Below are 17,508 nucleotides of genomic sequence, written 5' to 3'. Positions count from 1 at the left end.
GTCTAATTGGCAATATTGTAAGCTTCTGAAACCAGGGGTCGTATTATCATGTTCGTAGTTATGTCTGTGGCACCTCATACATGGTAGGTACTCAGTAAATGTTTGTTGAGTGTTACTGAAAGTCTGCTGGTATTTTGAGGCTTGGTGTAGATGTAAGTGTTTTTTATGCTTAGTTAACTTACGTTTGCACTTTCATCAACACTTGCATCTAAATGATCTTATATGTTGAATCTGAATAGGTTTGATGAATTCATTTAGTTTTTAAGTTTAGGATCAGTTGTTTGGTTTATTATACAAATAATAGGGACTTCCCTGGTGGCAGTGGGTAAGTGGGTAAGAATCAGCCTGCCAATTCAGGGGACACGGGTTCGAGCCCTGGTCTGGCAAGATCCCACATGCCATGGAGCAGTGAACTACCCCGTGCACCACAACTACTGAACCCCGCCCCCCTAGAGCCCGAGCACCACAACAAAAGAATAGCCTCCTCTTCCCGCAACTAGAGAAAGCCTGTGCACAGCAACGAAGACTCAACGCAGCCAAAAATAAATAAATAAATAAGTAAATTTATTTAAAAAAAAAAAAAAGGAATACATGTCCATTGTAAAAATATTAGAAAACCTAGATTACATTACCTCTTTACCAGCAACCCTCACCTCCACTTCCAAAAAAAGTCATCTGTCCTCCGATTGGGTTTTATTTTAAGGGAGAAAAGAGCGTAGCAGTTATATACTCAACTAGTTCTTACTCTCTCAGAGCCCCTCTCACCTTTTAGTCAGCAGGCCTTAATTTCCTCTATTTATGAAAGAGACTAATACTTACTTGACAGGAACTTTGTGATCATAGATAGATGTGGGGTTTTGGGGGGGAGGAGCTGGGGAAGGAGGGAGCAGTTACTAGAACAATGGTTCTGTGATCAAAACTCTGATTGCCCTAGCCACATTTCTTAAAGGTGTTGCCAAAAGTAGTTGGTAGAAATTTTACATTGATGTGAACCAGTGTGAAAACTCTTTGATTTTGGTGAGGGAAGTATATTTAAAGATATTACAAGAAAAACCCACATTACTAATTAAAATATTTTCTTCAGCATAAACAGGTGCAGGGGAATTAGTCTTGGTCCTGTGTCCCCAGGCCTTTAACTGGGCAACCTGCTTGGTCACCCATTGGATTTGGGTTGTGACAAAAGTTATTTAAAAACAAAACAAGTAGGCAAACAAGTATTTATTCAGGTTTTTGACTGATTACATCTATTTATAGCACCTATATTGCGAAGAGCTGTGGTTTTCTTTAGATTAAGAAAAGCATCGTGTAAAAATCATCCTCCCCACATAAATATTTCCTCCACCCACTCATTTGTCTGCAAGCCAGGAGTCTGTTCACTTCCTCTTGGGCTCAGTGCCTTTGCTGTTCATAGGCTCATTTTTTAGACATTCCAGTGCAGTTAAAATATAAATGTCTAAAGTGTGTATTGTTACTAATTAATTTATTTTATACCCTCCAAGTAACTTCTCTGGGGCGTATAGGGAGATAGTGTCTTGGAACAGGTTGTTCACTCAGAAATGTGGGTGTTTGGGATTTTTGTCTTTCTGAAACATGCATAGTATTCACAGCTCAATATAGAGAACCATGTTTTGGGAAAAAGTAACTAAGAATTCTATGTGGAAAAACTTTTGTCTATTTGAACATCTTCCACCAGCTTTCTCTCCTCAGGTTATTACTGACCAATTATTGACCCAGGGAGCGAATAGTCAAGCGTAATTTTGTGTGATGCTGGGGATTTTTGCGCCTCACAAGCAGATTGTTAAATTGCCACATGTTCTATAGGTTAGCCTTGAGTTAACAGTTTAGTTTTATCTCACCAATAGCTAACAGAAGCTTATCAATGTGATACGTGTATATGTGTGCGTGTTTGTATATGTATGTGTTCGTAAGTACTGTGCTTTTCTTCCCTTAAACTGAACAGTTGAGATGTGTTGTAGCATGAAGATGTATTGACTTTTTTTCCTCCTCTGCTTTACCTGTTATATGGCATTTAATGAAAAAATCTTGCTCGAAAGTTGCAGATCCCTTGAGGGCAACAAACACTACACTCAAAGTGAAACTAGGTTACTGCTTCTGCAACATGCAGTGGTTTGTATCAAAAGCTGTTTTTGTCTTAACTTTGAAATTATCCCCTTTTCTTTGAAGTGGTCATATTTTAGTTTGGAGTGGTTTTAAATTTTAGAATTTCCTGAAGTGAACATTAAAATGTTTTAATATTTTCTTATGTGGCTGTGTACACAAGCTTATAGAAGTCTTATCTCCGGACAGCGTATTTCTTCAATAAGACCAAAGGGAAAAAATACTTCAGATTTGAGAATGTATTAAAGACTGATACAATGACGTATCACCTCACACCAGTTAGAATGGGCATCATCAGAAAATCTACAAACAACAAATGCTGGAGAGGGTGTGGAGAAAAAAAGGGAACCTTTCCTCTTGCACTGTTGGTGGGAATGTAAATTGGTACAGCCACTATGGAGAGCAGTATGGAGGTTCCTTAAAAAACTAAAAATAGAATTAACATATGATCCAGGAATCCCACTACTGGGCATATACCCAGAGAAAACCATAATTCAAAAAGACACATGCACCCCAGTGTTCATTGCAGCACTATTTACAATATCCAGGTCGTGGAAGCAACCTAAATGCCCATCGACAGACAAATGGATAAAGAAGATGTGGTACATATATACAATGGGATATTACTCAGCCATAAAAAGGAATGAAATTGGGTCATTTGTAGAGACGTGGATGGATCTAGAGACTCATACAGAGTGGAGTAAGTCAGAAGGAGAAAAACAAATATCATATATTAACGCATAGATGTGGAACCTAGAAAAATGGTACAGATGAACCGGTTTGCAGGGCAGAAATAGAGACACAGATGTAGAGAACAAACGTATGGACACCAAGGGGGGAAAGTGGTGGTGGGGAGGGTGATGTGATGAATTGGGAGACTGAGATTGACATGTATACACTGATGTGTATAAAACTGATGACTAATAAGAACCTGCTGTATAAATATATATATATATATAAAAGACAAAGTGTTTTAGGAGGGTATTCCAAACAGTTTTAGGTAGCTATGTTATAGATTTCCTTAGCTTTTAAAATATCTGAGCTTTTATGATTTAGTACTTTGTGTTTTAATATTGGAATCATCTTTAGTATAACCAAGAGAAGATTAGGCACTTTTTATTAACTATTTACTATTACTACTTATTGTGATAGATAATCTTTTTTCTTTTGGTTGATAGGTTCTGAAATGAGGTAGAGATTAAGCTTGTGGCTTTATTATACTTTTTCATCTGTATTTTTTTTTTTTTTTTTCTGTACGCGGGCCTCTCACTGTTGTGGCCTCTCCCGTGGCAGAGCACAGGCTCCGGACGCACAGGCTCAGCGGCCATGGCTCACGGGCCCAGCCGCTCCGCGGCATGTGGGATCTTCCCGGACCGGGGCACGAACCCGTGTCCCCCGCATCGGCAGGCGGACTCTCAACCACCGCGCCACCAGGGAAGCCCTGTATATAATTTTTTAAAGCTTAATAAACTAACCTACTCTAATAAATTCCAAAATGTTTTCTTGTAGTGGGTTCCTTGTGGTAAAAGGTGTTCCTTCCCATCAGCATTTAAACACGCTTAAGTCTCTCCCATCTTTAAAAACCGAATGCAAACTTTTTGTCTATTTGGAGTCCAGTTCCGGCTGCCATTCCTCAGCTGCCATTCCCTCCTCCTCACAGGGTAGGCCCCACAGCTAGGAGTGGTAGCTCCACAACTCAGCCCAAGTCTGAGCCCTTAACCATTACACTAATTAACTCAAGACGGCTGTTTCTCCAGGGAGAAGGAGGCTGTGGAAGGACAAGGTGGCCTTTATGTTAAGGAATTATCCAGCCACTACATTCAGTGGTCATTTTTCTCTTACTCAGTGTTTTAGCAGCATTTGATGCAGCTGAACAGCTCTTCTTTCTTGAAGCTGAATCTCTTGGCTTCTGCGCATTGCAGTTTAGTGTTTTCATTTTACCTCAGTGTTAATTTCTTCTCTCTTCCTTGTTGGCTTTTTCTCCTCTGCCCATAGGGTGCCCTAAAGCTTTCTTGTCTCTATCTGTCCTGTCTTCCCAGCCCTGAAATGTAAATTCTTTCTGTATGCTGCTGTCTCCCAAATATATGGGTCCAGTCCTGACTTCTCCCCTGATCTTCTATCCAATTGCCTACTTGATGTCTCTGCATAGATGTCTAATTTGCATCTCAAACATGACTCTATAAATTAGGATGCCTTGGGCTTCAAATGATAGAAAATCCAATTCAAAATAATTTGAAAATAAGGAAAATTTATCATAACAAGTAACAAGATGCCTCAGTCTAGGATTGGCTTAAATCTGTGGTTTAGTGACATCATCAAGGACCCACATTCTTTCCACCTTTCTGCTCTGCCATCTTGGACTTGTCTGCTTTGTCCTTTAGCCAGTTCTCATCATGGATGCAAGTTGGGTACCACAGTTCCAGGCATCATATCCAGACAAGATGACATCCAGCAGAGGGTGGTGGTTAGTGCTTTCTTATGCTTTTTTAAGAGTTTGGAAATCTTTCTCAGAAGCCTTCCATGATTTCCCTTAAATCTCTCTGTCCAAAACTTAATCATGGACCCGCCTCTAAATCAATCGCTGGCAATGGGAATGTGGTCATATAAACAAATTTTATACAATACGGGATGAAATAAGTATAATAAAGCCAGGAGTAGTAGAGTAGAAATACACACAGGAAAAGTGATAGGGGCTGGGGATTTTTAGAAAGAGTTAGTGGTGTTTGAACTGAATATTGAGAGATTAGTGAGATTCAGTTGATAGGGAGAGAAATAAGGGCATTCTTGGCTGATGGGGCAGGATACACAAGTGACTGGCATGAGAAGTCGTATGGCATGCTCAGGGAACGTTGAGTAGACAGACCTTAATAGAGTTTGTGGAGGGATGTGGAGGGAAATGAGGTTAGAAAGGTAAAGTGAGGGGTCTAATCTTTTTTTTTTTTTTTTTTTTTTTGGCTGCGTTGGGTCTTCGTTGCTGCACGCAGGCTTTCTCTGGTTGTGGTGAGTGGGGGCTACTCTTCGTTGCGGTGCTACTCTTCGTTGCTTCTCATTGTGGCTTCTCTTCTTGTGGAGCACGAGCTCTAGGGCACGCAGGCTTCAATAGTTGTGGCGCGTGGGGTCTAATCTTGAAGGAGGTTTGGCCTTAATTTTTTTGGTAGTGGTTGTCATTGCAAAGGAATGTTAGGAATATTTAGCAAAAAACTTGTCTAGTCACTCTGCAAAAGATAGAACTAGATCTCTGGATTGAGGCTGACTGTCTTAACAGTAATAAAAAAGATGTGCTCTCCCACCTGTATTTTCCTGTTAGATATGGGTATGGAAATTCAAGTTGTCTAAATCATCTTTGATATCTTTCTTTATCCTTCACATCTAATGAGAAAGCTCTGTTGATTCCCCCCTTTTTTTTTTTTGACTCTCTCTGCCACTGTTCGTGATGCCCACATCTCTCAGCTCTACAGTCAAACCCTTCCATTTTCTGTCCCTACATTGACTACGTTTATAACCTTATCACCAGCTAACCCCTGGTAAAGTCCCTTTGACTGGGCCTAAGTATACTGTGCTTCTTCATGGTAACAGCCTTACTCTCCTCATCCTGTCTTCTCATTTCCTCTCTGCTTCTTCAGATCCCTCCATCATTCAGGACCTAGCTCAGATCTCATGCTCTTCACAAGGCTTTCCATAGCCTGTCCATTCTACATCTTTCTTGCCCTTTTAAATAGTTATGTGGCACCTTTTTAAAAAATACCATTTGTTTTATTTGGCAGTTGTGACTTTTTTAATAAATTTATTTATAATTTTTTTTTTTTTTTTGGCTGCATTGGGTCTTCGTTGCTGCGCGCAGGCTTTCTCTAGTCGCAGTGAGCAGGGGCTACTCTTCGTTGCGGTGCGCGTGCTTCTCATTGCGGTGGCTTCCCTAGTTGCGGAGCAGAGGCTGTAGGCGCACGGGCTATGGTAGTTGTGGCGCGTGGGCTCTAGAGCACGGGCTCAGTAGTTGTGGCGCACAGGCTTAGTTGCTCCGTGGCATGTGGGATATTCCCAGACCAGGGCTCAAACCCCTGTCCCCTGCATTGGCAGGTGGATTCTTAACCACTGAGCCACCAGGGAAGACCCAGTTGTGACTTATTTTTTGTGTATAGTTCTTGCTCCCCAAACAAATTTAAGCTTGTGAAGGCTGGGGTCAATACAATAATTATTTGAAGGAATAAATAAATAAATATCTTCTTATATTAGACTCTTGGTACTTTGCGTGTCGATGATAGTTAAAGCTTGTGAATGAAGAGTGGAGTGTGGTAATTGGACAGAAAACACAGGGCATAAACCCGTTTGACCTATAAACTTTGCCTTTATAATCAGAAAAAAAAAAGTTAAAAGCTGTATCTCTCTTTAGAGGAAAAACGGAGATCTGGGCATTCACAAATAGACCCTATGTTTGAGAAGTAGCAATTTTAGTAAAGAGTCCTATCACTTCCAAGACTGTGACACACTGGATATCTCGTGAGGATTCATTAACCATAACTCAGTGTGGTTAGGGTTACAACCCAGACCCCAGTATCAACCTCTTCTCTATGTTCAGCTGTACTTCCCAAAAGGGCGGGAGGATCCATTGGCTCCGTTTGCCACCACCCAGCATAGAACACCTCTGTTGGGTAGAGTTGTGCTCTACACCACCTACAGAGTGATTGGGCACTTTTGCCTTTAATTTTGACACAGCTGTGGCATTGCTACCTGGCTTTGTTTTACTCAGCCTACAACTTACGTTTTAAAAAGAAAGGACTATTAGCAGTAAGGAAACAGTGGATATGGCACGTTATCTGAGGCTTCATAGGTTGCTTCTACATCCCATTTGGCATGTTGCCTTAAACGCCTTCTGATCAAGGCAGAGGATTGAATAGAATCATCAAGGAATGGTGTTATACGTGGTCATACCTCTCTCTACTCTGAGAAAGTGTGGTAGACCTAGTGTTGTTTTTGGAAAAAGTTACCTATACCATGGTTAAGGCTATGGGCCAGCCCCATTTAGTGTCATACTTATTTCAAGATTGTAGATAGCATATTCCCTTAACTCAGGCATCCCCATCCTGAGATTAATAAACTAATTTTAGTATTCAGAAAGTCAAATGGAAATTATGGTAAAAGCTGGAGAGTCTAACCAAAAAGTTAGGCTACTTTTTTATATTTGGTCAGCAAAAAATAAAAAAGTATGACCGAAATGCAATTTCTTAGACGCAACTTTTTTTTTTTTTTTTTTGGCTGTGCCACGCAGCATGTGGGATCCTAGTTCCCGGACCAGGGATCAAACCCGCACCCCCTGCATTGTAAGTATGGAATGTTAACCACTGGGCCACTAGGGAAGTCCCTCTGAGACATAACTTTTAAAAACAGTGCTCCAGGGCTTCCCTGGTGGCGCAGTGGTTGAGAGTCCGCCTGCCGATGCAGGGGACACGGGTTCGTGCCCCGGTCCGGGAAGATCCCACGTGCCGCGGAGCGGCTGGGCCCGTGAGCCATGGCCGCTGAGCCTGCGCGCCCGGAGCCTGTGCTCCGCAACGGGAGAGGCCACAACAGTGAGAGGCCCGCGTACCGCAAAAAAACAAAAACAAAAAAAACAGTGCTCCATGGGAACATGGGAGGGGCGCATGAAGAGTGGCGAGCCCTTAATTATAGGGCTCAACATTAAAGCCCTTAATGTTGAAAAGGTTGGGAATACTGTGTGGCAGTAGGTGACCAGATGAGCTAGGCAAGAAAATGGAAAGAAACAATCAGGACAAACAGTAAGTGTCACTGGTGGGAGGGAATCCCTTAAGTGTGTAGCTGAGAAAACTAAGGGTTCGAAAAGTAAAGTCACCTGCCCAGAGCAGTATGGAAAAGCCCCAAATAGAGCCAGTCCAAATTCTGTGACGCTCAGCACTGTGGGTGGTTTTGAATTTTCCACTCAATCTCATTGCATCACTGCTCTTAGAGCCCAGTTCATCACTTATGACCTATCCAGTAAATCAATAATGTCATTTTTATATAAAATACCTAATTTTCAGATAATCTTTTATTTCAGACCATCTTTGGACTACTAGTGTCCAGATAGCCTATTTCATCTCATTTCATTTATTTATATTGAGATATAATTTATATACCATATAATTCACCATTTTAAAGTGTACAAGTCAGTGTTTTTTAGTGTATTCAGAAAGCTGTGCAACCATCACGAATATCTATTTCCAAAATATTTTCAGCACCCCAAAAGGAAACCTGGAATCCATTATAGCAGTCACTCCCTGCTCCTCCCTGACCCCAGCTCCTCTCAGTCACTAATTTACTTTCTGTCTTCATGGATTTGCTTATTCTGACCATTTCATGTAAATGCACTCATACAATGTGTTGTCTTTTGTGTCTGGCTTCTTTGCTTAGCATACTGTTTTCAGGATTCATCCATGCTGTACAACGTCTCAGTACTTCATTCCTTTTTATGACTGATAGTATTCCATTGTGTGGATGTAGGTTTTATGTATGCATTCATCATCAGTTGGTGTATAATTGGATTGTTTCCACTTTGGGGCTATTATGAACAATGCTGCTATGAACATTTACATACAAGTTTTTGTATGAATGTATATTTTCAGTTCTCTTGAGTACATACCTAGGAGTGGAATGACAGGTCATGTGGTAACTCTATGTTTGCCATTTTTGAGGAACTGTCAAACTGTTTTCAAAAGTGACTGTACCAGTTTATATTCCCATCAGTAATGTATGAAGCTTCCAATTTCTCCACATCCTAGCCAACCCTTGCTTCTTTCCAGTTTTTTATCATAGCCACCGTGGGAGGTATGAAGTGGTATCTTATTGTGGTTTTCATTTGCATTTTTTTAATGACTAAAGATATTAAGCATATTTCCCTGTACAAATTGACCATTTGTATATCTTCTTTGGAGAAATGTCTATTCAAGTGTTTTACCCATTTAAAAATTGGGTTATCTTTTTATTGTTGAGTTGTAAGAGTTCTTTATATATTGTGGATACTAGACCCTTATCAGACCTATGATTTGCAAATATTTTTTCCCATTCTCTGGGTTATCTCTTTACTTTTCTGATAGTGACCTTTGACACCCCAAAGGTTTCTATTTTGATAAAGTTCAGTTTATATTCTTTCTTTGGTTGCTTATGGCCTACTTCAGTTTTTAAACTTTCCGTTCCCCATCTTTTCTTTTCTTTCATCTCCTGCATCATGTTCACTGTGGAAAAAATGCATGCAACAAACTCTAAAATTACATAAATCTCTGCTCTGCTATCCATAATCTATAACTTCTTTAGGAATGATCCTCTCAAGTAGGAAGGAGAAAGGAGCCAACACTGAAAGCCCCCTATGTACTGGGAACTTTGCCTGTGTTATCAAGATTAAATAGGTGTGGGTACTATTATTCTTCTTTTACGGGGGAACACACCGAGATCAAGTGAGATTAATTGGCTTGTCAGAGGTTATACATCTGGTTAATTAGCATATTGGGGTTTATACTAAGATCTTTTATCCTACATTTAATGATGTTACTCAACACAGTTCTTTCATTCAACTGTTAATTCTTTTATGACCATAGGTATGCTGGAGAGATTCAGAGAAAAAGATGTAGGAAAGAAGAGCAAAGGAGGTAGAGGAAATTTTAACTTACAAACCTAATCTAAATATATATTACAAATATAGAAAAGTAAAAGCTGCTGTACGACAGGAGTTCTTAGACGGGGGTTTGGAGATCCTTAGCGGGATCCATGGATGGGTTTCTCAAAATGGGCAGACTCCTTGAAATTGCATGTAAATGTTTGTGTGTTCATTTTTGTGGGGAGAGAGGATTTATAGTTTTCCAAAGATTCTTAAAAGTTTAAGAATTACAGCCAAGGAGAGGAAAATACAGACTTAGGAAGGAAAAGGCAAGTTGTATGTTAGCAATTCATCTTTTTCCATTGGACATGTTTTGTGTATGTCATGGTTTGGGTTAAACCTTCCCATAGGGTTTCAAATAATTTGTTTTAGATTAGTTGTTTATACCTGGTTTAAGACTAGTTCAGTTAAACTTTTTTCCAAATGTTAATTTTTGAAGTGTCAAAAATTTTTTGTTAATGAGAAAATGGTAACAATCCTTTGTCTTTCGGTAGGTCAAATATATAAATTAAATTCCAGCATCTCCTGGTGGTGTTCACACGTTGTAAAATATAACGTATGAGTGTAATGAGGGCATTTCTCAGTTATTTTCATTTTCTAAATGAGTTTTTAATTCAAATGATCTAGTCAACTTGATGTATACATAGGCCTCTCACAATGGCTTACATTATAAGTAGCCACAATGTGAACATCTGAACCTGCTAAACAGGTCTCAGTTCTAACTTAAAGTGTTACTTTTAAGGAGTTTAAGAAAAGTAAGATTCACAAGGCCTTTTAAGTCTCTGATTTTTCTTAATAAAGCTAATAGGCAGGATATCAACTACTAATGATCAAGGTACTCACATTGATAGCCATTTTGAAAATGGACTAGTGCATTAAATGTGATAATTGCATTCCATAAAACAACCTTGGGTTAAAGCTAGACTGAGACTTTCTAAGTAATACAGAACTCTTACTCTTCTTTTAAAAATAACTCCTTTGTTTAAATTACATTCTCCTGTCTGTAGATGACTTTCGTGAATTGAATTGAATAATGGAAAGATGTTGTAAAAATATGTTGTAATCATCCAGGTCCTGCAGTGTAACCTACTTAGTTTTAGATTTCGTCTTTGGCCCTAGGGGTTATTGGTGAAAGTTAAGGTTGCTTAAGCCACTGTGTGATGAGTAATGCACATTAGTTTTTATTATCTTGTAAGGAAATGTGGAGACTGTTGATGCTTGAAGGTAATTCGATACTTAGAGGTACTTAGGAAAAGTACCTCTCCTTTGTACTCTTCTACTAGCTTCACTTGCATATTACTGAGGAAACGCAACGACAGTCCCATTTAAATGCATATGTGGGGCTTCCCTGATGGCGCAGTGGTTAAGAATCCCCCGCCAATGCAGGGGACACGGGTTTGATCCCTGGTCTGGGAAGATCCCACATGCCACGGAGCAACTAAGCCCGTGTGCCACAACTACTGAATCCCACGCACCTAGAGCCCCTGCTCCGCAACAAGAGAAGCCACCGCAATGAGAAGCCCGCGCACCGCGAAGAAGAGTAGCACCCGCTCTCCACAACTAGAGGAAGCCCGCGCACAGCAACGAAGACCCAACACAGCCAAAAAGAAATAAATTTATAATAAATAAATGCATATGTGAAAAACTGCAGTGAAATTTTATTTTTACAAAAGGTTTGTCCAAAGTTGGAGGTGACAGGCATTTCTCAGTTTCATTTCTTACAGATAACTGATTAAATGGACTGCTTAAAAATAATTATTTGACATTAAATTTTGTTAGATGAGATTGCATTAAAACTAGTTATATTTTTCAACTGTATAAAATATAGGCATCTGAGAACACTTTATGATGTTTATCTAAAATATGGTCCAATGATATATGTCATTTGAGGTTTTGTTTATTGTAAAGTTGACTTTTACATGTTGGTGTTGGTAGCTTTTCTAGTGCAACCCAGGTCGATTTTGTGAGCACCTTTAGAAAGTAAGCATTTAATAAATGTTTAACAAATGTATGATAAATGTGCTTTATGTAATTTAAAGTATCATATAAATGCATATAACTGTCACCACTACCATATGTGTTTCGTAGATCAGAGGGTAGAATTTACCAAGTTTTTCAGTTTTGCAGTTTGTTTTCTTGGCTCCCGCTTTTCAGGTTGGCAGACTGAGGCATAGGTTGGTAAAATTTAAGGGTTGACAGTACCAAAATTTAGGTTAAAAGTGAACCCCGGGACTTTGCTGTTGGTGCAGTGGTTAAGGATCCGCCTACCAATGCAGGGGACGTGGGTTCGATCCCTAGTCTGGGAAGATCCCAGATGCCTCAGAGCCGCTAAGCCTGTGCGCCACAACTACTGAAGCCTGCACTTTAGGGCCTGCATGCCACAACTACTGAAGCTGGCACGCCTAGAGCCCATGCTCCGCAACAAGAGAAACCACCACAATGAGAAACCCGCGCACCACAAAGAAGAGTAGTCCCCGCTCCCGCAACTAGAAAAAGCCCGCGCGCAACAACAAAGACCCAACACAGCCAAAAAAAAAATGAACCCTAATTATCGATCCCATCATTCAGCCTGTATGGTCACACATTCTTTACCATAATAATATGGCTTTTTTATATAAAATAACAAGATCTTAATCTCCCTCACTTATTTCTCTCCTCCCCCCTCCCCCCCCTCCAGCTCCCCACCCCTCTGGTAACCACCTGTTTGTTCTCTTTATCTGTGGCTCTGTTTCTGGTTTGTTGTTTGCTTACTTGTTTTATTTTTTAGATTCCACATATAAGTGAAATCATACAGTATCTGACTTATTTTACTTAGCATAATACCCTCTAGATCCCTCCATATTGTTGCAAATGGCAAGATCTCATTCTTTTTCACGGCTGAGTAATATTCGTGTGTGTGTATATGTATGTGTGTGTGTGTGTGTGTGTGTGTGTAAATATATATGTATGCATACACACCGTATCTTCTTTATCTATTCATCTTTTTTTTTTTGGGCCGCACCGCATGGCATGCGGGATCTTAGTTCCCTGAGAAGGGATTGGGCCTGTGCCCCCCTGCCATGGAAGCGCAGAGTCTTAACCAGTGGACCGCCAGGGAAGTTCCTCCATTCAACTGTTGATGGGCACTTAGGTTGCTTACATTTCTTGGCTATTGTAAATAATGCTACATTGAACATAGGAGTTTTCTTTGGATATATATCCAGGAGTGGAATTGCTGGATCGAATGGTAGTTCTATTTTTAATTATTTGAGGAATCTCCATATTGTTTTCCATAGTGGCTGCTCTTACAGATTGTTTTTAAGGAAAAGACAGGACATGGTGAGGGTTCATTTATTTTAGGCCTACTGAAAGTAGAACCTACTGTATTATCAAAAAAACAAAATTAAGGTCTTAGTGTGGACATGAGTCTTAAACTCAGTTTAATTACTAGGTAGGGAAATTAATTATTTCATAAGGAATGCATTCTTGTAGAGAACTTTTTAGAATTACAATTTGGATATTTTAAATTTTATTTTAGTCAGTACTAATATAGGATTTAGTGTAAAATCGTTTGTGCTTTTGTTTTTATCCTAATTCCTGGTATTATTTTCCTACTCCTTTTCAACTTCAATTTCTTTACTTATTTTAAGTTTATTCTATTTTGCTTAATTGTATATCTGTTTTATCATACATATGTTTCAAAGATATACTTACATGTAGGTCTACAATTGTTTGCCGTCATGTAATTTGACCCCTAAAACACAACTCTAATTATATTAGTTCCTTCCTTAAAAACCTTTGATGCTCTATCTTGTCATCCATATTAACTACAAACTCTTCAGTCCAGCCTTCAAGGTTGGCCACGATATGGCAATAACTCACCTATTGGGACTTCCCTGGTGGCTCAGTGGTTGGGAGTCCACCTGCCAATGCAGGGGACACAGGTTCGAGCCCTGGTCTGGGAAGATCCCACATGCCACGGAGCAACTAAGCCCGTGCGCCACAACTGCTGAGCCTGCGCTCTAGAGCCCGTGAGCCACAGCTACTGAGCTCGCGTGCTGCATCCACTGAAGCCCGCGCGCCTAGAGCCTATGCTTCGCGATAGGAGAGACCACCACAATGAGAAGTCCGCGCACCACAACAAAGAGTAGACCCTGCTTGCCGCAACTAGAGAAAGCCCGTGCGCAGCAATGAAGATCCCCAACACAGCCAAAAATAAATAAATAAATAAATTTATTTTAAAAATAAAAAAAATAACTCACCTATCTTGCCACCTCTCCCTTCCTCAAGCCCTATATTCTAGCAAAACTAAACAGCTTACACGGTCTCTTGTTTAAGAATATACCTCACTATTACCCCATTCGAATTTCACTTTACTAGAAGTGACTTTTTCTGCCTTCATTTCTGCCAGTCTAAAACCTACCTGCCCTTGAAGTTTTCCTGAAATGTACTATCCTTCACAAAACTTTTACTGATTTTCCCACCTGCATGCAGTGTCTCTTCCAAACTTTCAGATTTCTAGTTTTTGGTTTTTTTTTTTACTCATAGTAAGCACATAGTAGTTGTTAAATAATTACCTGACCATCCAAAGACTTTGAGATTAGTTGTTACTTGACAAATGTGTCACTGACATAGTTTCCTAATGAGAAAAAAATGAGTAGCCTTCAGCAAAGGCAGGAAAGCTTTGACTAAAGTATCAGACCATTGCATTGCTATCACAGACCCAGATGTCATCCTGTCCGTTCTTCCTAGTGGATCTTTTCTTCTTTTTGAAAGAACTTTGCTGATAGGCATTTATCTTTCCCTCCTTGATTCTTTCCATTTCTTGGTGGTTTTAGTTTTGGCCTGATCCTCATAGGTAGTTGTATGCTTTAGAAACCTCTCCATTCAGCGGGACCAGGGTCTGGCAGTACATGGGTGGTTTGAGCTCTGGAAACAGGTCAGGGGCCATGGCTCTGAAGGAGTGGAATAAGCAGAGGTATCAGACTGATATACCTTACCAGGCTGCCTTTTCAACTTGCAAAGACTCGTCCAAAATAGTGTCTTTTTAACATACAAGGAGGATGCATAGGTACATATTTTAATAGAAAAAAATTAAATTTGTTGAAAGTAACTATTAAAACTTCTCAGGGAACAAAATTGTTTTCCTTTTAAAACTAATAAACACTCTTGAAGACTGCATAAACTTATTTTGTGGTCCACGTGGGGAAAAAATGGCATTGAAAAAAAGCACATTCTGGAAGCTGTACTTTACTATCTGTATATATGCTGTCATATGTTCTAACTTTTTTTAAAAAACTGTATTTTCTTCCCAGTAGCTGGTCCAGCTTTTACAGTACTAGGACTGACTGCTTCTCAGCTGGTGAACCCCTGACATACACACCACGTTTTCCCCCAAGTTGTGTACACTAATTGTAGCAAGACACTAAGGAATGACCCACTTCATTTTGGAATTTATTTTATGACACTTCAGACAATTATCTTTAAGAACAGATGAACTTGTGTTGTTTTAATACCATAGAGAGATGAATTTAAGCAGCTTTAAATATCACTGAGGGTTATTTCTTATTTGCCTCTTCTGTCTACCTTCAGGTTCTTAGAGCTCAATAAATTCACTTAGAGAGTCTTCCAGAAAACTAAGATGATTTGTAATAAGTAAGTTAGAACTGAGGATACGCATGAAGAGTTGGATAATGGAACATGGAAGGTTCTAATTTCCCTAATGCGGTTTTGGTATTGTAAAGGTTACTCTGTTGTGCCCTTAGGAGATATTTTAAGTTTTCTGGAAAGAGACTAAAGAAAGATTATCACCAAAACTCAGACAAGGGAAAAGGTGCCAAAACCAAATGAAGAAAGTAAAATGTGGGCAGAATGCCCATATGTGTCTCAAAGTGAACAGTTAGATTGTGTCTTCTATTGTGACAGTGTGATTTATTGGTGTTTCCATGAGCCTTCCTGATTTTAATAGTGGTGAGATGTCACTTTCAAGTTCATATGGGGGGACTTCCCTGGTGGTCCAGTGCTTAAGACTCAGCTCTTCCACTGCAGGTTCATATGGTAATCCTATATATGTGTACATCATTTAAAATCATATAAAGCAAAAAAGGGCAGATTTCCAAGTGGTCCAGTGGTTAGGACTCAGCGCTCTCACTGCCGGGACCCGGGTTCAGTCCCTGGTCGGGGAACTAAGATCCCACAAGCCACGCAGGGCGGCACGCCCCTCCCCCCCCAAAAAATAGAATACAGCACTTTAATTGTAATTTTTTAAATAAGGAAAAGTCTTATTTTCTAACTTATTAAGTAGAGAATTCCCATGTGAATTGATCCCTTCATCTGTCTGATTTTTAAACTTTTCACCTAGCAATTCTGTCTCTGCTGTCCAGCTTAAGACTGAGACCATCGATATATGTAATACGTGTACATATTCATAAAGAACTGCATTAGCTAGGTTATGCTGCAGCAGCAAACCACCTCCCAATCTAGGTGGCTTAAACAGTGAAGGATTTGTTTCTCACTACGTGGCCATGATAGATGAGCAGGGGAGCTCTGCCCGTGTCCCTCAGTGGTCCAGGCTGATGGAACCACCACCTTCTTGTACACTATTGGTCACCATGCTAAGAGGGAAACGAAGCCTGGAGGGTCTCTCACTAGCTCAGAAGTGATTCACATTGCTTATTTCGCAACATGATGGCCAGATCTAGTCATGTAGTCCCATGTAACTAGGCAGGGCCAGGAAGCACAACACTGCGGGTACCAGGGAGACAGCTGAAAATATATAATAAACAGCACTGTTCTTTTGGTCACCAGATAGTCGATCTACCCTCTCTCACAGGCAAAATACACTCACTTCCTCCCCAAGTAGGGAACCCCAAGGTCCTATCAAATCATGGCATCAAGCTTGAAGTCCAGGATCTCTGAGTGATGCAAGGATGTGAGGAGATGATGCACATAGTAGTCTCTACATCAGGCCCAGATGTTGCTCTTTCTGATCCATAGATTTGTGAAAGAAATTGGCAGATGATTGGCTGCTGTCACATACAATATACAGTGGTGACTAGCGACAGGATGATAAAAATAAACGCTCCCATTTGAAGGGGGGAAGAACAGGAGACATATAGCAGTCAGTGGACTGCAGCAAATTCTGCAGTTCCTCTGAGCAGTCATTGAGAGGACCCCTCCAGGGATGGGGAATGTTCTTGAAGAGACCCAGACTTGGCTCCTTAGCTCACTTGTCTGTTCTTTCTTTGATCCCCTAGCTCCATCTTATTGGACCTCCTCCTCCTTTTTTTCCTATTATGTTCCTTGGCTGTATCCCAAATGGACAATGAGGAATATACCCCTTTAAGGGGAAGAACAGCTTTCTTAGTCCACTTCCTGCCATAGATGCCTGGGAACCCAAAGATCATTTTAAGAAGGTTGGAATAGTCATAGGCTCTCAAGCCCAGGCTGGTGGTCGTTTTGGCAGTATAACTCTCAAAAACTTAGTTGGATTTTTACTTATTTGTTTCCAGTCAGCTCCATGTGCCCTAGCCACGTCCACCAGTCTTTTCTAGCCATACTTCATAGATTTGCTGCATAACTCTGCCTTGTTGGTCTCATACTTCTTCCTTGACTTAATTTTGAATACAGGTATTTCTGCCATAATGCCGTATATGCTTTCCTGAATTCTGCAAAATTGCACACTAAAATAAACAGGGCTTATGGGAAAAACAGGATTGGGCAGACCACTCAAAAGCTGTGGAACACTGTAACCAGTGCACTAATAAAAGCAA

The 17,508-nt window shown here is 40.2% G+C and overlaps 1 protein-coding gene across 1 annotated transcript in view; it reads left to right on the top strand.

Annotated features, from left to right (window-relative positions):
• The window catches only part of ZNF652 (zinc finger protein 652), a 250,610-nt gene that overhangs the window by 199,249 nt on the left and 33,853 nt on the right, over nucleotides 1-17,508 (top strand). The gene's annotated exons all lie outside the window — the stretch shown is intronic.

Source organism: Leucopleurus acutus, assembly GCF_964270905.1.
Source record: "Leucopleurus acutus genome assembly, chromosome: 19".
NCBI lineage: Eukaryota > Metazoa > Chordata > Mammalia > Artiodactyla > Delphinidae > Leucopleurus > Leucopleurus acutus.
The sequence above is the reverse complement of the archived record's forward strand: the minus strand, read 5'-3'. Positions and strand labels throughout refer to the sequence as shown.